The following is a 21,969-nucleotide window of genomic DNA, read 5'->3' as shown; positions in this document are numbered from 1 at the left end:
CTAAGGCAAATTTTGGGGTGGCTATAGCACCCCCCCCCCCAAAAAAAACCAAACAAACCTCCTAGTGCTGCCCCTGGTCCTGGTACAAAAAAGATTGAGAACCACTGGACTAGATGACCTCTGGAGGTCCCTTCCAGCCCTGCTTTCCTTTGACTCTAAGCCTGTTCACCAGGCAGCAGGGCCAGTGGAGTGTAGACAGTGTGAAAGAAGGACGTATAGCAGAAGAGAAGGATGGTGCCAATGGGGAAGCATGCTCATGGAAGCAAGAGGAAAGAGACAGGGTATAAGGGAGGGGAGAGAACAATCAGAGAGAAAAATGCTATTTCCCCCTCAAAAAAAGAACAACAACTATACTCAGTCCCCTTCAAATGCAGCCTCTCTTCCCTATTCCTTGCCCTTGGAGCACTTGCTATCACTCTTGGCAAGCAGGAGAGAGCAGGGGGCCAGGAGGCAAGATCCCCGCTGACAAGGTTCTTTGGATAAATGTGATAATTTTTATTGGACCAACTAAATAGTTGGAAAAAAAAATTGTCCTTTGCAAGCTTTCAGGCACAAACGCCCTTTTTCAGGCATATGGAGAGTCTCCTGGTGCCTGAAGAAGGATGTTTGTGCCCCGAAAGTTTGCAAAGAACAATTTTTTTGCAAGAATTGAGTTGGTCTAATAAAAAGATATCCCATCTACCCACAGATATGATCTACCTTGTTTGCCTATGCCCTCAGACCAACAGGGCTGCAACCAACAACCCTAAACTCCCTGCTGAGATGTGCAGCCACCCCCTCCCCTCCCAGTCAGACAGCTATTGCTATCGCTATTGCTATTCCTATTGCTATCGCTTCATGGATTAGCATACACTAGTCACACAGCACAAGAGATGCCCAGGGAGAGGCCCGGAGGCTGCCCGCCCCGAGGGCACAGAGCTCCCTCCTCCGGGACAGGGACGCTCCAGCCCCCGGGGCAGGCTCCTGTGTCGGCGGGCAGCGCGGCTCCGGCCGGGGGCTGCGATTGGCTGCTTCCCGCCACTGGGAGCTGGGAGGCAACCAATCGGCTTCTCTCTCCAGGTGCTCCGCCCCGCCTCCAGGCCCTCTGGGAGCAGGGACAATGCACGGGGTAGGGGCAGCGCCGTGGGACGCTCCGCGGCCACCGCTGCTCGGGGCGGGCTGCGCTGAGCCCCCCTCCTCCGGCTGCCCGGGCTGCTGCCCTCCCGCCCTGCCCTTCACATGCTTTCTGGCGAGGTTTTCCCCATAGGAGCCCAACCCAGCGCTTGTCCCTGCGGGGCCCCAAGCTTGCTGAGCAGTAGGGAGCCGGGAAGGGGGATGCTGCTGATGACTTCCCCAGCTCCATTCGCCGCAGCAGCAGCCGGCTTTCCTGCAGCGGCGGCCGGGGGGCTGCCTTCTGCTCTCCACTGTGCTGCAAGGCAGATGCTTTCCATTAGGGGAGAAATGTCCCTCCTTCCCAACGGGAGCGACTGCACGGGCGCGCCCGAGTGCAAGCCACACAGCAACCCCCCGCCTCCCGCAGCCAGCCTCTCCCGGAGGAGCTGAGTCAGCACTTCACCTCCACAGCGCCAGGCTTTTGGAAACAGCCCCCAGCAAAAAAAAAGTTAAAAAAAAAAAAAAAAGGACCCTGATCGCTTTCAAACCAGGCTGTTTTCCAGCCCCCTCCCTTTGCTTTGCAAACGAGCTAGGGCAGTGCTTCTCGACCCGTGGGTCACAACCCAAAAGTGGGTCACAAGAATTCACGAAAGCGTCCGGAGCAAACTTTAAAAATGGATTCTCCTTTAAAGGAGAAAAGTGTGGGAAATTGTGGCTTTTCCCTTGCAACCAGTTCCAGTCTGCAAGGAGCTGCTTGGGCCCCACTTACCCCCACCCCCACACACTGGGGGCCTGAGGGTAGTGGGTCGGGAGTAAGGGGCACTGGGTCCGGACTGGCCATTGGTATGTACACATGAGTCCTGGTTACAAAAAAAGTTGAGAACCACCATGCTAGGGAACCATCCCTTTTTGCCCCCTCCATCTGATCCCTCCCATCTCCACCCTCACTCCCCTCCATTCAAGGGCAGACGCGATGCAACACACGTACCTGTGCTCACCAAACGGGCTCACAGCGCCGTGTCCGCAGCGCCCATCCTCCTCACAGGCTGCCAGCAGGGGAGAAGGCTTTCCACAGCCTGCACGGGCTCGGCGGGGTTTGTCTCAGAGCAACCCCCCTCCCCTCCAGCCGCTTTCCTTCCCCGTGCTCTCGGGTTCACTCCGTGGTACCCAAGATCCAGGAGCTCACCCCAGCCCCAAGAAGCCCGGTTTGGGACTCTTCATGCCTTGTCAGTTTGCAGGTGGGACATCATCCATGGCTCCGGAAGAACGAGTCCCTCCATAGAACTGCTAGAGGTATATATAGAGAATATATGCAATATATTCTGTATAGAATATATATCACATACGCTATTATATGTGTATCTATGTAGTAGAATTAATCCAGGGATCTCTTGCTTCTAGAGGAAAAGATGGGACAATACAAGTCGCTTCAGGCCGCCCAGTCACTTCACACACTCTGGTGCTCTCAGGCACTTGGGAAACTGACAGGGTGAAATGGACGAGGATGAAATTGACGAGGCCTCCCCCCTCTTTCAGATCGAGCTCAAGCAATCAAGTCACTCTGCAAAGCCAGCATGTGGAGAAAGCGCCCGGAGCACTGGGCAGGCAATGCCCTGCTCCGGCTGCGGCTCCACCTCCTGGCTGCTTGTGCGGCGCGGTTTGAAGTAGGGGGGAGTAGCTGATCTTCTCTTCTTTCTCGGTGGGCGGCTCTTTAGAGAGGAGCTGGTGGGGAGGGAGCTGAGCGAGAGAGCTGCAGAGCGAATTGAGCTCTTGCTGGGTAGCCCCACTCATCTGGGGCGAGGCGGATGCCTAGAGTAAAAAAAACTCAACCCCTGCCCTCTGCATTCCAGTCCTTACACCAGTTTCTTACAGACCCCAACTTTTGTAGTGGGACTCTGATGCAAAACGTTGCACCTCGTGCTGAATCCAACTAACTGTTGACCTTAGGATGCTAAATCACACCCTCTATTTAGGCAAAACAAATAGTTGTTGCCATTACACCTAAAAAAGGAAGCAGGGGGAGGGGTGGAATCCGGTTTTCAGCTCCTCCTAGCACAAGCAACTGTCAAATGTACACCAAAATCTGCAGAGAGAGCTGAAATTTGTCTGACTCTTATTTCTATATACCTAGTTATTTAACTAGGTATACAGAACCCTACCAGACATCCAAACCCAATTTAGTTTGACTCATTACAGGGAACTCTATCCAATGTATAGCTCCTACTCAATCTAGTTAAATCTATAGGGATTTGAACTCCTCCACAAAGCCAGAGAAATAACCATAGAAATAGACAGCACAGTAGCCAGAAATGTCTGGTAATGGAATCATGTTGTGGTAACAGCTTAGGGGAAAAAAAAGTTGGCACTAGGAACCATCTACTGTTGAACCAGCCAGTGTTTGGAGTTGAATCTCTAGTCTCTAACACAGACATAGACAAACATAGTCACATCAGTCTTACTGGAAAAATCCAGAGCCTCCCCAAAACCCTATCCAAAATATATGGATTCAGCCATATCCTGCCATTTAAATACACAATGGGTGCATCTTGACAAATGCATACATGCAGTGGTGCACATTTCCTGCTGGACGAATAACCGTGGCACATATTTGTGTGGCAGCTTTTTGTTCCCAGGAACACTCCTGCACTTGCACTCAGGCGCTCAGCAAAGTGACCCAGAGTGGGCAAGCGAAGCTGGGGCCAGCACCTCCCCAGATAGCAACGGTGCTGAGCAGGCTGCTTGGAGGCTGGCTGGTTCTGGCCAGCCAAGCTGCCTTTCTCGTGATGCATGCTGGCGGTACATGCTGCTGCTGCGTGTGCCTTGACACTTTTTTTTAGTAGTGGTTTTTTGTTTTTGTTTTTTTTTACACTGGGATCAAAAAACATGGCAAGTGGATGCATGTGCACTGCATGAGGTTTGCAGCACCTTAAACTGCTTTAAGGCACAGTAAACCACACATGCGCGCTCATCTGGAATGTGCCCAATGACAACAGCCCGTGTCAATCTTGTCAGACACTCCAGATCATCATATGTCATGGCTCAGCTGCACCAGAAAATCCCATTTGCATCACCATCATCATCATCATCATAATCAATATCATCATCTATTTGATTTCAGGTGATATATGTCAGATAAATCCCAGCCTTCTCCTTTACAGATATCAAATGTAGCTGATACTATCACACAAGAAAAAACACAGATATTGGTATATTAAACATAAGAGAATTGCAGAAGTATCTGCAACATCTTGAGCCATTTGAATCCAGACAAGTTTTTGGCTCTGAATTCTCAAATTCTAATGCTTAAAAAGAAATTATAGTCATTGCCATTACCTCATAAAAATCTAGACCCTAACTTAACCTGTTGAAGAATGCCACAAAAAGAATAATCTCTGACACCTGAATCTTACTGTATGAACCAATTTTTGGCTTTATAATCATATTTTACAAATATACAACAGATGTGGCTCTTGCAAACATGCAGAAAAAAATCTGGTCCCCCAACTCACTCCACTGCAACAGCATAGCAAAAAACCTGTCTATAGCATCTGGATCTAGACAACTTTTGATTCAGAGCCCAAAACCATGTGTTCCAAACAGACAAATGAGCTAAATTTCAATATGAGGTCAGAGCCACATTTTCAACTGTGGAACTTTAAAAAAAAATCTTGCCATATATTTTCAGTGCCTATACTGGAGCTGAAATCTTTTGAAAATCTAGGTAAAAATTATAGTCACTGTGGAGAACAATTGATATTATTCAGCCTTTTTCAAAAGTAATAGAAAAGACTATATGCAGAATCTGATTTTTACTAGAGCTTGCTACTATACTACATTTTATCAAATTTTCCTGCCCCTCCAAATTCTACTGTTTATAGTCAATTTTGGTGTGTCAATAAAATCTGAATCTAATAAATTTATAGGGAAAAGATTTGGCATTTTGATCTATATGAAGGCCCCAAATCATATATTTTCAAACTGCAATGACAAAAAGTAATATTGGCACGAGAAGTAATTTTGAATGAGTAGCATTTTTTATTAGTTTATTTTTTACAATAAATGCAGGATTTGTTTTCAACTAATCACTTGCTCAGGGTTTTTGGTAAACTGTTTGAAAATAAAAAGCACATGTAGGCCCATGCAAAGGTTACACAATTACCTATAAGTCTATGCTGCTTGTACCAAGTGGATGTGCTACTGATTCCTAAGGTACCACTTGGAATGTCCTTATTATTCATCAGGTAAACCATTTTCTACTACTTGTAATCAAATAACAACACTTCAACACTTTTCCCTGCTTCTTCTGTTACTGATGCACATACAGAAGCAATTTTTACTTTTAGTATTTCCTTTCCCTAAATTAAAATGATGTACTGCGAAATCACAACTGCTGTCCCACAAAAGTGAGAAGCTAATTTTCTAATGGTACATGGAAAAGGCAAGCTTAACTTTACTGTTTAAAGTAAATAGATTGTCCTTTTCATACTGAAACTCAAAACTCATTTACATAACAGGATCTATTCACTGGAAATTAAGTCAACAGGGTTCAAATTGGAAATAAGATTCAGAAACTCTGGAACAGATTGTAAAAGAATGTTGCAAACTGTTACTTAGAGTTTTTAATTTGGGACTGGATTTATTTTAAAAAGTGCTGTAGCTCAATCACTAGATTTTGGGCTAGATTATATATTGGAAGGAATTTTAAAGTATGAAAACAGCAGTTTAAATCAACAGTGTTTAAACAATTAAAATAACTATTAAGATTATGTTAATCATAAACAGCATTTCATTTGAACAACTTTCACTACCAGCCATTAACATATACATCACATAAAGTACATTATTAGTTCATGAGCTGAGCAATATCTGATTTGACAATAAACTTTCCATCTGACTTCAGAATACTAATTTTACTTATTACAACATTTTGCAAGGATTTATGATTAAATTTGGCTGAATATAAATAGGTCAAAATGCAAGATGTGGTTGTATGGTGATAGCTATAGATCCAGACAATTAGGAAGTTAAGAGGAAAAAGAAAAATAAGACAGTTTCTAGCAAGATCTGAATACTGGATAGGGTTATACTTATATGATTGTTCATCAGGTCTGGATTTTGGGATGCTGTCTAACAGGCTATACTATAAATTGTGACATCTACAGTTAGTGTAAATCACTATAGCTTACTGAAATCAGTTGAATGATGCTAATTTATATGAGTCAAACATTTACCCCATCTCTGCTTCAGATTATGCAGTTTGGAATTGAGAGTCCAAAACTACTAGGTTAGGCAACACGCAGGCATCAGAGATAGGAGTTTGTAGTAGACTTTCTGGAATTAATAAGTATACAGATTTTTGGTGTATTGAAACTGATGTATTATAGTCTATGCAATAGTATGTAAAGTCTAAAAAATTGCTGAAACTAGTAAGTTCTCTGGAACGAATATTGTACAAGTTTTGTGGTTCTTTTGTTCTTGTAAACATTAGGGTCAAGCCTTTTCCATCTCCTCTTTAGATAGCAGAATTCAGAGATCCACAAATCAAAATTAGCCTGGACACAACAGGAACCATGTTCCACCAATATGGCATTGTTAACATTCTATTTCCATTAATGGATTAGATTCTGCTTTTTCTAGTGGAACCATACCTCTTCAGTTTAAGTGGGATTTGAGAGTTTGGTTCAAGTGGTCAGGTCACAGTCAAAGTGAGAAATGAAACAGCAAGTATCAGGCAAAGAGGAAACCAAAATCTTTGGGAGAAATGGGAGCATGGGACAATGATGGACTAGGGAAATTGGGTGTGTATGCCTAGCTTTAATTAAATGGGAATGGAATGTGTTTGTATAAGGAAGCTGCAATTTAATGACATAACAGGTGGTCTTGGAGATTTTGAAGAATCACTTTCCACACCTGAAACAAAGGAATAATGCCCTAAGACCAGCAGAAAGAACTGAAAGGTGGAACTAACTGGTTCAGAGAAGCATGAGTTTCATAGGCAACAACCTATTTGGTTAGATGCTATATCTAAGGTTGTGAAGTAATGTGAACAGTTATATTACTAGGGATGGGCATAGTCATACCCTAAATTCTGGCAAAAGATTATAAAAAGAAAGAGGATTTATGTATCTGCTTAAATCAGGGAAGTATCATGGTTATATGAATTATGAGCTGATTCTTTATAAGGTTGATTCATCTCTGAATAAACCATCCCTGCCATGTCTAACTTGCTTTTGAAATATTCCACAACTTCTCTAGGTAGCCTGTTCCAACGCTTGACTAATACTGTAGTCAGAAAGTTACTCCTAATCTCCAACGTAAATTTCCCCTACCAAAGCATGAGGTGCTTGCTCTTAATCCTATCCCCTACAGCCACAGAGAAAAGCTTATCTCCATCTGTTCTATAATTGCTCTTCAGGTATTTGAAGACTCTTATCAAATCCCCCCTCATTGTTCTCTTCTGGACTAAATAGCCCTAGTTCTGTCAGCCTTTCCTCATAAGTCTGATCTCCCAGGCCTCTGATCATTTTGGGCCCCACACTTCAATAAGGATGTGAACAATTTAGAAAGAGTCCAGGTTAACAAAAATAGACTCTAGTACTCCATACCAGTGCTCAGAGAGCAGAAGAATCACTTCCCTTGATCTGCTAGTGACACTCCTGTTTAAACAACCCAGGATGCTGTTGACTATTTTTTACAACAGCAGCCCATGGTTGGCTGATATTCAACTTATAGTCCATCATAACCTTCAGGTCTTTCTCTGAAGACTGCATCCTAGATAGTCATTCCCTAGTCCGTATTTGTACATGAGGTTATTCCATCCCAAATATAGGACTTCATATTTCTGCTTGTTGGATCTCGTCTGACTGATTGTGAACCATTCCTCCAGGATATCCAGGTCATTTTGGAGCCTATTTCTGTCCTCCAGAGTATCAGCAATTCCTCCCAATTTGATGTCATCTACACATTTGATAAGTGTGCACTCAATCCAATCCCATCTTTCAAATAATTAATGAAGATGTTGAACAATACTGGGTCCAGGGCAGCCCCCTGGAGGACCCCACTTGATGCCTCCTTCTAGCCACACATTGAGTCATTGAGGACTGCTCACTGTGTATGATGATCCAACCAGTTATGTATCTGTGTTACAGAACTTTTATATAGTCTGTATTTCCTTAGCTTGTTAATAAGAATGTTGTGGGAGACGGTGTCAAAAGCCTTGGTCAAGTAAAATATGCCATGTCCACTGTTCTCTCTCTTCATCCACAGAGCCTGTCACTTTATCTTGGAAGATATCAGGTTGGTCAGGCATGACTTGTCCTTGGTGAATCCATGCTAACTGTTCCTAATCACCTTGTTCTTCTCTAGGTGTTTTATAATGGGCTCCTTGAGGACCTTTTCCATGATCTTTCCAGGTATAAAGGTCAGGCTTACTGTCCTGCAGTCCTCCAGATCCTCGTTCATCTTTTCCTTAAAAACGGGCACTTCATCTTCTTCCCTAACTCTGTTGCCAAGTGCATTTATCATCTTGTAGCTGCCCTTATTTATGAAAACTGAAGTGAAAAAGGCATTGAATACTTCAGCCTTCTCTGCATCATCTGTAACTGGATTGCCTTCTGTATGCCATCTCAAATTATGCTTTGGCTTTCCTAATTTTCTCCTTGCATGCCTGTGCTATATTTTTATGCTTTTCCCTAATACATGACAAAGTTTCCCATTTTTATAGGATTCATTTTTGAGTTTCAACTCCATGAAGAGATTGCTGTCTAACCAGGCTGGTCTCTTGTTGCACTTCCCATTTTTATGCCTCATTGGGACAGCTTATTCCTGCACCCTTAAGTGAGCCTTTTTAAAGCAAAGCCAGATCTTCTGGACTCCTTTTCCTCTCAGACTTGTCTCCCAAAGCATCCCGAGTTTGTAAAATTCTGATTTCTTGAAGTCCAATGTCCTTATTCTGCTGCTCTCCTTTCTTTTTCCCTTTAGGATCTTGAACTCTTTCATTTCATGGCCACTGTCACCCAAGTTACTTTCCACCTTCACATTCTCAACCAATCCCTTCCTGTTTATGAGTAGAGAGTCAAGAAGGCTCCCCCCTCAGTTTTTTTAAACTCTGAATCACAAAGTTATCCCCAACACATGCCAGGAACTTGATCGACTGCTTGTGCACTGCTGTTTTTTCCTCCCAGCAGATGTCCCAGAGTCCTCCATGAGAACCAAGTCCTGTGATTTGGGACCTTTCATCACTTGTTTAAAGAATATTTCATGTATTTCATCCTCTTAGTTTGGAGGCCTGTATCATCCACACACCCTGGCATTCCCCACTGCTGCTCTCTCATCCGACCTTTACCCAGAGGCTTTCAACAGGTGTGCCTTCCACTTTGTACTGCACCTCAGATCATGTGTACATCACTTTTATATATAGGGCAACACATCCTCCTTTTCTCCCCTGCCTATCTTTCCTAAAAAATGATACCCATCTATATCCATATTCCAGTCATATGAACTATCCAACCATGTCTCTGTAATTACATCAATTACATCATAATACTGTGATTGTACTAGGACAGTCAATAGTCCTGTTTGCTTCCCATACTTCTTGCATTACTGTATAAACATTTCAGGTATATGACTACCCTATCCTCTCCCTGAGAATGTTGCTAAGGTTTCCATTACTGCATTCACTTACTAAGATTTTTCTAAGTCTCCATGCTCTTTACTTATCTCTGGGGTTTTGTAAATCTAGCTTAAAGCCCTCTTCACTTCTTTAGCAAGCCTGTGTGTGAGAAGACAGTCTTGCCTCTCTTCATCAGGTGAGCCTCATCTTTTCCCAGCAGTCCATCTTTCTGGACTGCCACCCTATGGTCAAAGAAGCCAAAGCTCTGCTGGCAGCACTATCTACACAGCTATGTGTTGATCTCTAGGAGGTGTTTGCCTCTTTCTGAGGCTAACTCTTGACTTCAAAGGTCAAAGACCACCTCGACCCCCGTCCCCTTCAACCTTGTGCCCAGAGCCATAAAGTTACTTTTGATCTGCTCAGAATTGCTCCTGGCATCATTAATACTCACATGGATAAGCAGGATAGAATAGAAGTCAGAGGGCCAGATGAGTCATGGCAACCTGCACGAAAGGTGTCCGTAAAGTACAGTTCTTCTAGGAATTGGTCTGCAAATGACATTTCTTTCCTGCTGTGTTTGGCTCAAGTCATGGGCAAAAGAGAGAAAAGAGGTGGAGGAGGGAGTGCAGGAGGGCTAAAAGTCAGGGATGGGGAATTATGGGGTTACTGCTCAGCCCCCTGGAGTGTGAGGATAAATTCCAGGGGTGTAGGTTGTAGCCATGTTGGTCAAAGGACATAAGCAGACAAGGTTCTTTGGATAAATCCGACATCTTTTATTAGATCAACTCAAATAGTTGGAAAAATTCTTCTTTGAAAGCTTTCGGGTACTATTATAGTTTAATAGTTTCATAGTAGCTAGGGTCAGGAGGGACCTGAACAGATCATCTAGCCTGACCCCCTGCCACAGGCAGGAATGAGTTCTGGGTTCACAAGACCCCAGACAGGTGATCATCCAACCTCCTCTTGAATATGCCCAAGGTAGGGGTGAGGACCACTTCCCTGGGAAGTTGGTTCCAGATTTTGGACACCCTAACTGTAAAATATTGCCTTCTGATCTTCAACCTAAACTTATTCTCCATCAGCTTATGACCATTGTTCCTCATCACCCCAGGTGGTGCTAGGGAGAAAAGAGCTCTGCCTATTTGCTGTTGATCCCCCTTGATGAGCTTGTAGGCAGCCACCACGTTCCCCCTCAGCCTCCTCTTGCTGAGGCTGAACAGGTTCAGGTCCTTTAGTCTCTCCTCGTAGGGCCTGTCCTGCTGCCCTCTCACCAAGCGGGTGGCCCTCCTCTGGACCCTCTCCAGGCTGGCCACATCCCTTTTGAAGTGCGGTGCCCAGTACTGGATGCAGTACTCCAACTGTGGCCTGACCAAAGTCGCATAGAGGGGGAGTATCACTTCTCTGGACCAGCTTGAGATGCACCTTTGGATGCATGACAAGGTATAGTTGGCCTTGCTGGCTGCGGTCTGGCATTCGTAGCTCATGTTCATCTTGGAGTCAATAATGACTCCAAGATCTCTTTCCGCCTCTGTGCTTTCAAGAAGGGAACTCCCCAGCCTGTATGTATGCTGTGGATTCCTTCTCCCAAGGTGCAGCACCCTGCATTTGTCTACGTTGAACCCCATCCTATTCTCGTCTGCCCACTTTTGTAGTCTGTCTAAATCTAGTTGCAGCCTCTCTCCCTTCAAGTGTGTCCACCTCACCCCACATCTTAGTGTCATCAGCAAACTTGGACAGAGTGCTTTCCAACCCCTCGTCCAAGTCGCTGATGAAGATGTTAAACAGTGCAGGCCCAAGGACTGAGCCCTGGGGTACCCCACTGCTCACATCTCGCCAGGTTGAGTACAACCCATCCACCACTACTCTCTGGGTGTGCCCCATCAGTCAATTTTTTACCCATCCAACTGTGCAGGCATCAATGCTGCAGTCACTTAATTTATTTATGAGGATGGGGTGAGAGACAGTGTCAAAGGCCTTCTCAAAGTCTAGAAAGACTATGTCCACAGTGACATCATCATCCAAGGATTTAGGTACTTGGTCGTGAAAGGCAATCAGGTTGGTCTGGCAGGACCTGCCTTTGGTGAACCCATGCTGATTGCCCCTGAGCATGATCTCCCCTGCAGGCCCCACACAGATATGCTCCTTGATGATCCCCTCCAAGAGCTTCCCGAGCACCGAGGTGAGGCATACAGGCCTATAATTACTTGGGTCCTCCTTCCTCCCCTTCTTAAAAATAGGGACCACATTAGCCAGTTTCCAATCCCCTGGCACCTGGCCACGAATGCTCATACAGCCGGGCCAAAGGCTCCGCGATGACCCCTGCCAGCTCCCTCAACACCCTTGGGTGGAGGGCATCTGGACCTGCAGATTTAAAAATGTCTAGCCCTTCCAGAAGATCCTGAACTGCATCTGCACTGACTGAAGGCTTGATAGAGCTATCCCCAAGATTGTCCCTACCTCTGGTAGGTGGGATATCCCAGTCCCTGTTCAGGAAAACAGAGGCAAAGAAACTGTTAAAAATATCAGCTTTCTTGTCTGGCATGGCCACCAGATTACTGTTTGTGTCTTGCAGGGGCCCTACATTGCCTGGTGCCCTCTTCTTGCTCCCAATGTACTTGAAAAAGGACTTTTTGTTGTCCTTAATCCTGGATGCTAGCCTGAGTTCCATCTCTGCCTTGGCCTTCCTAATAGTCCTCCTACACTCCCAGGCTGAGGAGGAGTACTCCTCCTTGGTGATAGCTCCTCCCTTCCACTAGTTGTATGCCTCCCTTTTAGTCCTCAGGCATTGCTGAATGCCCTTGTTAAGCCAAGGGGGTCTCTGAGCACTCTTATCCCCCTTGCTTCTTTCAGGGACTGTTATCCTTTGGGCCTGGAGGATCACCCCCTTAAGGTATGACCATCCCTCGTGAGCTCCCATCTCCTGTACTTTCTGGGCCCTTAGTGCCTCTCCCACTAGTCTCCTAAGCTCATTGAAGTTGGCTCTTCTGAAGTCAAGGGCTTTAGCCTTGGTGTGAGCCCTAGACACCCTGTGTTGGATAGTGAAATCCAGCAGGTGGTGATCGCTATTGCCCAGGTGGTCAAGGACCTGCAGTCCCCTCACCAGGTCATCCCCCATGGCCAGGACCAGGTCCAGAAAGGCGTTACCCCTAGTGGGGCTGTGCACTTCCTGGATAAGGTGAAGGTCCTGTAATACAGCCAGGAACCTATGCAAGTGGTCAGACCTGGTTGTCTGCTCCTCCCAGTAAATGTCTGGGTAGTTTAGGTCACCCATGACAGTAACATCCCTTGACCTATCCGCCTCCATAAGCTGACTGGAGAAGTCCTGGTCTAGCTCTTCCCCCTGGTTGGGTGGTCTGTAGTAGACACCCATCGCAAGGTCCCTTTCGCCACGCTCCCCTTGTAGTTTGACCCATAGTGTCTCTGCCCGACCCTCCTCTAACCCAAAGCTAATCCTTGATGATGTGAGGTGCTCTTTGACAGAGTGCAACCCCCACACCTTTCCTCTCTGTCCTGTCTTTTCTATATAGGGTGTACCCCTGAATGCCTACCGCCCAGTTGTAAGTAGGGTCCCACCAGGTTTCTGTGAGCCCTACTAAGTCTGGGTTCTTACTTGCAATCAGGAGGCATAGTTCCTCCTGCTTACACCCCATACTATGAGCATTAGTGTAGAGGCACCTGAGGCCTCCTGAGGGTGTTCGTGCCTTCCTCCCACTCCCAGGACAGTTGTGGCCCCCTGCTCCTTGGACGTTGATACTTACCTGTGCTTCCCTTCCTCGTCACCCTGTGTGCTGGTGAAGCATCCTCTCCACTCGAAGCAGCCCCTTCCCCCGGCGAAGCTAGTTTAAAGCCCGCCATACGAGATCAGCCAACCTAGAGGAAAAGATATGTCTGCCATTAGGGGAGAGGTGAAGCCCATCCCACCCCAGCACGCCCTTCTTACAAAAACATGGGTCGTTGTCAAAAAACCCAAAGCCTGCCTCATGGCACCAGCTCCAAAGCCACCGGTTAACCATGTCAATGCAGGCCTCATGACGCCTACCCCATCCACTTACCGGGAGAATGGAGGAAAATACCACCTGCGCTCTTGTCCTCTTCAGTTGGTGTCCCAAGGCCTTATAGTCCTCTATGATGTTATCCGGACCCTTCAACAGTTCCAAACATTGTAGAGAAAGATGGGCTAGCAGGTAAGTAGGGTCACTGTCAGAGTTGGATGTTCAACTTCCAGGCCGAGGTTGGAGTGCAACCTGGGGTCAAGCTTAGTAGTTTACATCTTGGATGGTTGGCAGGTACAGGATTTAGTGTGACTAAGACTGACTACAACTATCAGTGTACACATAATCTTAGTCAAAGCACTTGGAGTGCCTTCAAATCTACTGTTATCAGTGACCATGAAGAGACACTTGAATTCTCTACCAGAAAACATCAAGACTGGTTTGAAGAGAATGACCAGGACATCCAAGACTTAATCAACTGCAAGTGCAAGGCCTTTTGTGTTTGACAGAACAACTTCAATTACAAGTAAAAGAAACTGAATCACCAACAAGCCAAGACAGGCCCAAAGGAGGATACATGATATGAAGAACAGATGGTGGGAAGACAAAGCAAAGGAGATTCAACATATCACTGACATCCATGATGTGTGTATTTTTCAGTGCCACCAAAGCCATCTGTGGTCGAAGCACTCAAAGAGCAACCCCCTTGGGACCCAAGGATGGAGGAGACCTGATCAAGGAAAGGGTAGCCATCAATGCCTGTGGGAAAGAGGATTTTGAGACCTTCTTAATCAAGACTCTGTTCTTGATGAGAGTGCTCTCAATTCCATTCCACAACACTGAGTCAGAGGTGATATTGGAATCCCTCCAGTCTTTGAGGAGGTAAGGAAAGCCATCAAGCAGATAGATAAAAAATGATAGGGCATCTGGAGCTGATGGAATCCCCACTGAAATCTTTAATCAGGGGAAGAGGAGCTCACATCACAACTCCATTCCTCCATCTTAAGGATTTGGAAATCCCAGATGACCTTAGGAATACCGTGATCATGACAAACTTCAAGAAAGGAGACGGGTCAGACTGGAAATTACAGAGGGATCATGTTGCTGTCCACCACAGGAAAGATCACTGTGAGAACCCTTCTGAACCATCTCCTTCTACTTGTTGAAGTGTTTGTCCCAGAATATCAGTGTGTGTTTAGGACATCAAGAGGCACAACTGATAGGATCTTCACAGCTCACCAGCTGCAGGCATAATTCCAGGAGAAACAAACATCTCTACATGGCTTTCTTTGACCTCACAAAAGCCTTTGACTCTGTCAACCAAGAAGTTCTGTGGTGGATCCTTTTGAAGTACAGATGTGTAGTGAAATTTGTCACCATTCTTTACCTGCTCCATGACAGTATGAGACATCTCAAGTCACTGGAGAAGTACTATCCATGCTGCCCGCAGAAGATTCTTCGAATAGAGTGGGAAGACAGATACACCAACATTAGCATCTTCTCTCAAGCAAACACCACAAGTATCAAGATAATGATCCTCCAACGTCAACTTCGCTGCACCAGCCACATCATCTGGATGTCTGATTCCAGACTCCCAAAGCAAGTTTTATTCTTCCAGTTCAGTCAACGCATATGCTCAAGAGAAGGGCAAAGAAAGCACTTCAAGGACATCTTTAAGGCCAACTTGAAAAAATGCAACAGCAACATCAACTTGTGGGTGACAATGTCCCAGAACAAACCCAAATGGAGGAAGAGTCTGTTGCAAGGATCTCAGTATTTTGAAACCTTATGACACAAAGACATGGAAAACCAGGAGAGGTAGAAACAGCATCTCATGAACCATATCAAGAACTCAGAGCCACCCACCCCACATGGACATACATGCCTGAGTTGTAATGTAATCTGTTAATCCCAAATTGGCCTTATCAGCCATCTTTGGACCCACAAATTAAGCAATCATGGAAGACAATCATCCTTAACTGCAAGGGATTGCCAATGATTTTTTTACTTTAGTGACTGGATCCCTTATTCTGTTAGGGCATTGGCGCGCACGCACACACACACACACACACACACACACACACACACACACACAGAGTGTAATTAGCCTTTACACTGGTATAAATTTTTTTTTGCTCAAGTTTGTATAGAATTACTCAGAGTAATAATTTCCTCAAGTTTGTATAGAATTACTGTGGGGGAAAAATAACACCAAGGAAAGTATACTTTGTCCATGCTCATCCCAGGGTAGATTTTTAGTTCACAGCAAATAGGTTAATATTTCTTTCCCCCAAACTAATGGAGAGGCACTATAACTGAGTAGAACCTGGATCACATGTATTGAGTAGTTCACACCCTGCTTAATCCACAGTGAGTTGCTAAATTAAAGATAAGCTGTTTAGCTGTTTGCAGCAGATTTTACTATGAAGGGTGATGCTTGTCTACTAGAGCTCATCTGCAGTCCTGAAGAGCTGATTAGAGATATGTGTATGGGCCCCTGGCAGATGTGCAATTAAAGGTGTGATCGGATCTGATGTGCAATCCCTACAATCACACTTCCTGTTCCATGCCACATCTGCATGGCAGGAGGTATGATGGTGGGATTGAGAATCAGATCCCATCACAGTTTATTATGGGTATGGGAGGAGCTCAGGATCATGATCCTGGACTCTGTCTGCATTGACAAGTAGCTGTCAGCTGATGGGACTCCCAGCTACTGGGGTGCATATGCACTCCTATTCTCTGATCTGGATTCCCAGCTGCAGGAGCCTCCAAATCTAGGAGCCCTGATGGGGGCACACCTAGATCAGCTGATGGTTCCCAGCCTGGGGGTTGCATGGTATGTCCCCAGGGCTGGGAGCCTGGATCAGCTGATGGGGCTCCTAACTGCACCCCTGAGGGTGGGAGCCCCATTCTAGCCCTAAATTCATTTAATGGTGTTATAGGAATCGCCTGACTTTTGCAATTGTTTGAATGATAAACCCTTATCAGAGTTTAGAATTTAGTTATAAAAATTGGTTCCCAAATACAATTTGGAATATAAAGATTTAGGAGCATTTATTATTTTATACATGATTTCAACTACGGTAAGCTTGGCTTTTGAATTATAGGTCTGTCCAGAGAATTTCGCTGTAAATTTTACATGCTTTAAAACCTAAATATCTTCATGTGTCAAAGAGAAGATTCTGGCAGAAAATGATCTCTGATATGTATTGACAGCATGGTGTTTTGTAGAAGGCCATAGACCAACTAATAAATAATGTCACCTTTTTTTCTGAATAACAGGATCATAACCACTTCAAAACAGGTTTGTACTAAAAGTCACATTCGATCTTTTCTGCATAAAGCTCAGGCAAATATGTTTCATATAAGTCTCTAAACAGGAAGCACATGACTAGCAGAATCCACCCCATATATGTGACCAAATTACAAAGCTATGATGCAACCTATCCAAATTATAAAGTGGGATGTTGCATTCTGCCTTTTAGAAGATATAGGCAGCACCAGCATTCTTCTCCACCACTGTGAAGCTATTTTTTGGCCTGCATGGGGAATCATTAATTTCCTGCCATGAAAGTATGAAAGCATGTTTCTTCATGGAGCTTACAGAAAACAGAGAGCCTTGCATTGGCCAACTGCCATTGGGTCAGAATTAGCCCTAAGGTGCTTATGAAGTTGGATGCATTTAATCATATTCACTCTTCTTAATAGAAGTAATTAAGTTGGGTGGATAAGATGGAAGGTGGGACTCACTTGGCTTGTGAATTGATTGGCACATACAGAGCAAAGAAGGTGTTTTCTGGTATTAGTATATTCCATCGTTTATAGGGCATTTATACACATGCTGCATTGGAGGACATTTTGAAAAGTGCCCAGCACTGTGGCGCATGCAGTTGTATAAGTGGTGAAATGCTCATCAGCGCTGAGTAAGTGGTGGCGGTGTGCTTTTGAACTAAAACACATTGGAGGTGCTTTAGTTCAAAAGCACACCACTGCCATTTTCTCAGTGCCGATGCGCATTTCGTCTCTTATACAACTGCCTTGTGCACTGCATTTCATATCAGCTCGCATCCGAAGCGACAGATCCCCAGCACGTCATGGGATAAAAAGGTACGTGTATAAATTCCCACAGGGACTGACTCATCAGTAGAAAAATGCTTTTCTTCTCATTGTGAGGCTCACACTTTCTGATTTTGAGAGTGTCAATCCCTGATTGTTTATAAGCAAATAAAAGCAGTTTTGTTTCAAATTCTGGCAGATACCTTTTAGTTACTGAGACCTACATTCATAAAGTGCATCTCAACCTCACACCAGTATTTAGCAATAATATCCAATATGGATACCATTGTTAAATACAAAAATCTGAAGCTTTTCAGGGATTCTAAAGTGAGTTTTGAGCTCCTCTTCTTGCCATATGACATCAGAGAAGAAAAGAAAAAAAAAAAATCAGGGTTTCTCTGGACAACAGTTAAGGGCAGACAATATGGGGATTCACTTATAATAAGTCTTTTAGGACTCCCTGTATATTTAGTCTCAATCCTTCTCTACGTTTGAAAAATGTATCATTGCTTCCAGTCCAGACCAAACATCATGTGTTAGGTAAAATCAGACCTCTAAAAGTACTTAGGGCTTAAGTTCTTACATGGTAATTTTGGACACCTCCTGGAGCTCTTAACACTTGCATTATCCTCACATTAACACATGAAACTAATTTTAAGCGCTACTTATGTGGCTCAAAATTATTGCACTCCAGGTCAGAATTATCTTTGATCCATGTTAACCAGCTGGCGTTACGCTAAGGTGTAGCCACTCTACGCTATACCTTAATGTTAATACACCACCCACCCTCTCCCACTGGCCCAGATCAGGGCCACTGTCCCACCTGCTCTCCCTAACACTCCAGATCTCCATTCACTGCCTTGCCCCCACTGCTCTTACTTGTGACTGCTTGCACTGTTTATCTCAGAGGAGCAGGCAGGGAATGTTTAAAACTGCCTGCCTGGTCTCCACCACCAGCGTTGCTGCTGTCTGGGTGTGCTCAGCCCAGAGAAAAGTAGCCCAACAGTGGTGGTGGTGGGGACCGGGCAGCAGGTTAACCCTTCCCTGCCTGTTCCCATGGGACAGGCTGCACAGGTAGCCACAAGTAAGTGGGGAGGGACAGGGGGATCCCCAGGAGACAGGGGGGTAGGCCCAGTGGTGGGGGTGCTGGGGAAGCCCTGGGGGACAGAGGGCAGGCAGAAAGCTGGGATTGTGATTGGGGAATGGGGATTCTGACCTTTCAGCTCTCCAGGCCCCTGCTGGCCTGAACATGTGACTGCTCCAAACTCAAGCTAGTGCTAACACCCATCAACATTTGAGCAGATTACAATGTAATGTGTAAAAAGGCCCTTAGGCATCTAGTTATCATTAATCAATAGCACTTAGGTATCTTCATATCTTCAGAAATCTGCAAGAACATTTAGATGTGTACCCAAGATTTGTATGACTTGTATATTGTCACACATATCCCATACTTCCTTGCACATGTGCCTGGAGGGGTTGTTTAATAGCTATAGTTTATCATGTGTATTTGCCATTATTCAATTTTTGGTTTGTAAAATTGATGCTTTGAATGTGCCAGTTTTCATGGCACCATGTGAATGAGGAGCACAGGATAAATTCTGTTACACCCTCCCACTTGTAAATGCCACAGCAGCATGGGTGCAATATACCTACTGACAGGCTCACCATGGGCTTGGTGAGTATCTGTTAGAGACCAACAGTAGGACAGATGTAACAGTTGAAATGTTTCAAAGTGCAGCTGTACTTTGTGTGTCAAGTGAGCAAGCCAGTTGCAAAGGGAAAGGAAGACAAGTTTGTTTATACAGGTACTTCCGTTACAAGATTTGTGTTATGATAAACGGCTGCTTCTTACCTGATATCATCTTAAAGTACAGGAAGATAAGATATTGCTTCTTTTTGCAGGACTAGTAGCTGCTCTAAGTTAGGTTCTTGCCTAGGATGGTAATGGTGAGAAGGGGTTGCTGTCTCCAAGAATACAGACAGATCTAAGTAAAATCTGATTAGAAGCAACATCAGATCTTAAAAGTAATCTGAATGGTATTTTACCTGTCAATACCTGAATTCTGGCTCCTGCCTTTCTGGCAAGAGGTGATGACAGCACTAATCATAAGTCATGGCAGAAAGCTGCATTCCTTACATTACTTTATGTGTTTGTACAGCGCTCAGATTGGACAAATAAAAGTGCTGGAATTAAATCTCTCCACACCCACCACAGTCTACAATAACACAAATTCTTCTTTCCATTCTTTTCTAGACAAATCTTATACCACATGCTTCTCCTGGGTATCCAAGCATCTTTTCAAAACAAAAAAAAACAAATCAAACCAAAATAAAACTTCAAAAAGATCAAGGCCTCTCAAAACAACTTTCCTTCTGTTTCTTCTTCCAGTAGAAAAAACTGTGAGAATGTTTGTCCCATAGCCAGAAATGGATGTGCTAGGTGTTGTTTTATGGAAACACAGGACCACAAAAATGTACTTCACATTTGGACTGGGAAGCTGTGAAGATTTGTGGGAATTAGCTCTAGAGGTGGGCTAGTCCTCAAGAAAGCTTTGTCCTACATTCTTTATTCCAGCATTAGAAAATGTCAATGCAACTGGGTTTATCTCCAGCCAGATCTTTTTCACTCATGTGCTGGTCTTGACTAGACATTGGAATAAGAGGATGACAGTGCTGCTATTATAGTTTGTAAAATACTATAGCATCTGGAAATATTTGAGTACATTAAATCTCACCATTTTTCCTAGGTCTTGCATATAAATATTGAACAGGGCCAGGAGTCATAGGGAGCCATACAAGTAAGGCAGTTGGTTGCAACATTTTGATTTTCCATTACTAAAATCTGGGGATTTTAAAAATACTTTGGAACATCTTTTTTTCCCCTCAATATACAAATAATTTTAAACTGTCACTGGGAAAAGAAAAGGAGATCAAAATATATATATGTGAGCATACAGATACCAATTTATGTTGTAAAACTTGAATAAACTAGAAGTAAAAAATCCAGAAGATATTCTGTGAAAGTTCTACCACAGACATAACACGATCTTCTTAAATATTGCCATTTTCACCTAAGCATATGACAATACCTATTCGCAGTCAAATCACTTTGCCAAAACGTTCACATTCATAGTTAGGCACCAAAGTAAAACTTTTGTACCCTACTGAGGTTCTTCATACATCCAATCCTTTAAGGTCTCTAAGGTTTACTGGACTTCAATACTTTTGAAAAATAAGGCCATGTTACCTTAGGTCCCTAAAAACTGATTTAGAAACATAACTATGATGCCACATTTGAAAGTTTTGCTCTTCATTTTATATGGTTTAACAACATTTGAGATACTTGACTTTATGACTTTAATAGGAATGCCATTGTCACAGCGGGGGCCTCGCGGAGGGCCGTGATTTCCTCAAGGCCCTCTCACTGCGCTACTCCGGCCCAAGAGCACCCTCCATTCTCACCCGCCACGTCTTGATTGAATATGTAGTAGGGAGGCTGCCTTGTGTTTCCTCAGGCCTGTCAGCTCCTGGACCCCTCGTGGGTCTCCCCGTGCAACGGGCGCTACCCAAGCGCCCTAGCCTTATGGGCTATGCGTGGCTCCTACCTCCCCTGATACCACGCCCCAAGCCTCGCAGATGTAATGGACGTTGTTCGGTCTATACGCCCGCTTCCCGGGCCTCCTCTCTCATGCCCAGCCTCTTGCTGGGACTCTCGTCTGGCCCACTCTGGGCCTTCCCTGCTGGTATGGTTCCGCTCCGGGACTCTCTAGCGGGCCTCCGGTCCTATGGGCCAACCGCACGGATACCCTCCCTGACTCTGGCTCACTGCGCTGCTACTCCCTGTCTTCTCAGGGGCAACCGCAGCGCCCTGCCTTGGTCTGAGGGGTATTGCCGCACTAGCCTGCGGCCGGGCTCGCTATGCCCGTGCACCCACACTGGGCTACTCAGCAAAGCACAATGACGTTCCCCCTCTCTGGGGCTCGCCGCGCCCACACTGGGCTACTTGATAATACACAATGACGTTCCCCCTCTCCGGGGCTCGCTGTGCCCACACAGGGCTACTCAATATTGTACAAGGGCGTTCCCCCCTCTCTGGGGCTCGCCGTGCCTGCACTGGGCTACTCAATAATACCGCCCTTTTCCTGGGGCCGGGGGCTATGTTCCTCCACACGCAATCCGGGGTCTCGGTCCCCATCCGCAACCTATGGGTTG

General features: G+C 45.0%; 1 protein-coding gene across 4 annotated transcripts in view; it reads right to left on the bottom strand.

The window, feature by feature from the left end:
• MXRA5 (matrix remodeling associated 5) overlaps window positions 1-2,752 on the bottom strand; it is a 31,067-nt gene extending 28,315 nt beyond the window's left edge. For 3 of the 4 annotated variants that reach the window (XM_019485413.2, XM_019485412.2, XM_019485414.2), the window contains exon 1: window positions 2,081-2,751. The gene's annotated coding sequence lies outside the window, so the exon portion shown is untranslated. Of the gene's footprint in view, window positions 1-2,080 lie in introns of all 4 variants that reach the window. The other variant, XM_006277556.4, reaches the window with a different exon arrangement.
• Between the last annotated feature and the right edge of the window lie 19,217 nt (window positions 2,753-21,969).

The sequence above is a fragment of the Alligator mississippiensis genome, chromosome 1, assembly GCF_030867095.1.
Source record: "Alligator mississippiensis isolate rAllMis1 chromosome 1, rAllMis1, whole genome shotgun sequence".
Taxonomy (NCBI): Eukaryota; Metazoa; Chordata; order Crocodylia; family Alligatoridae; genus Alligator; species Alligator mississippiensis.
This window is presented reverse-complemented; position numbering and strand designations above follow the sequence as displayed.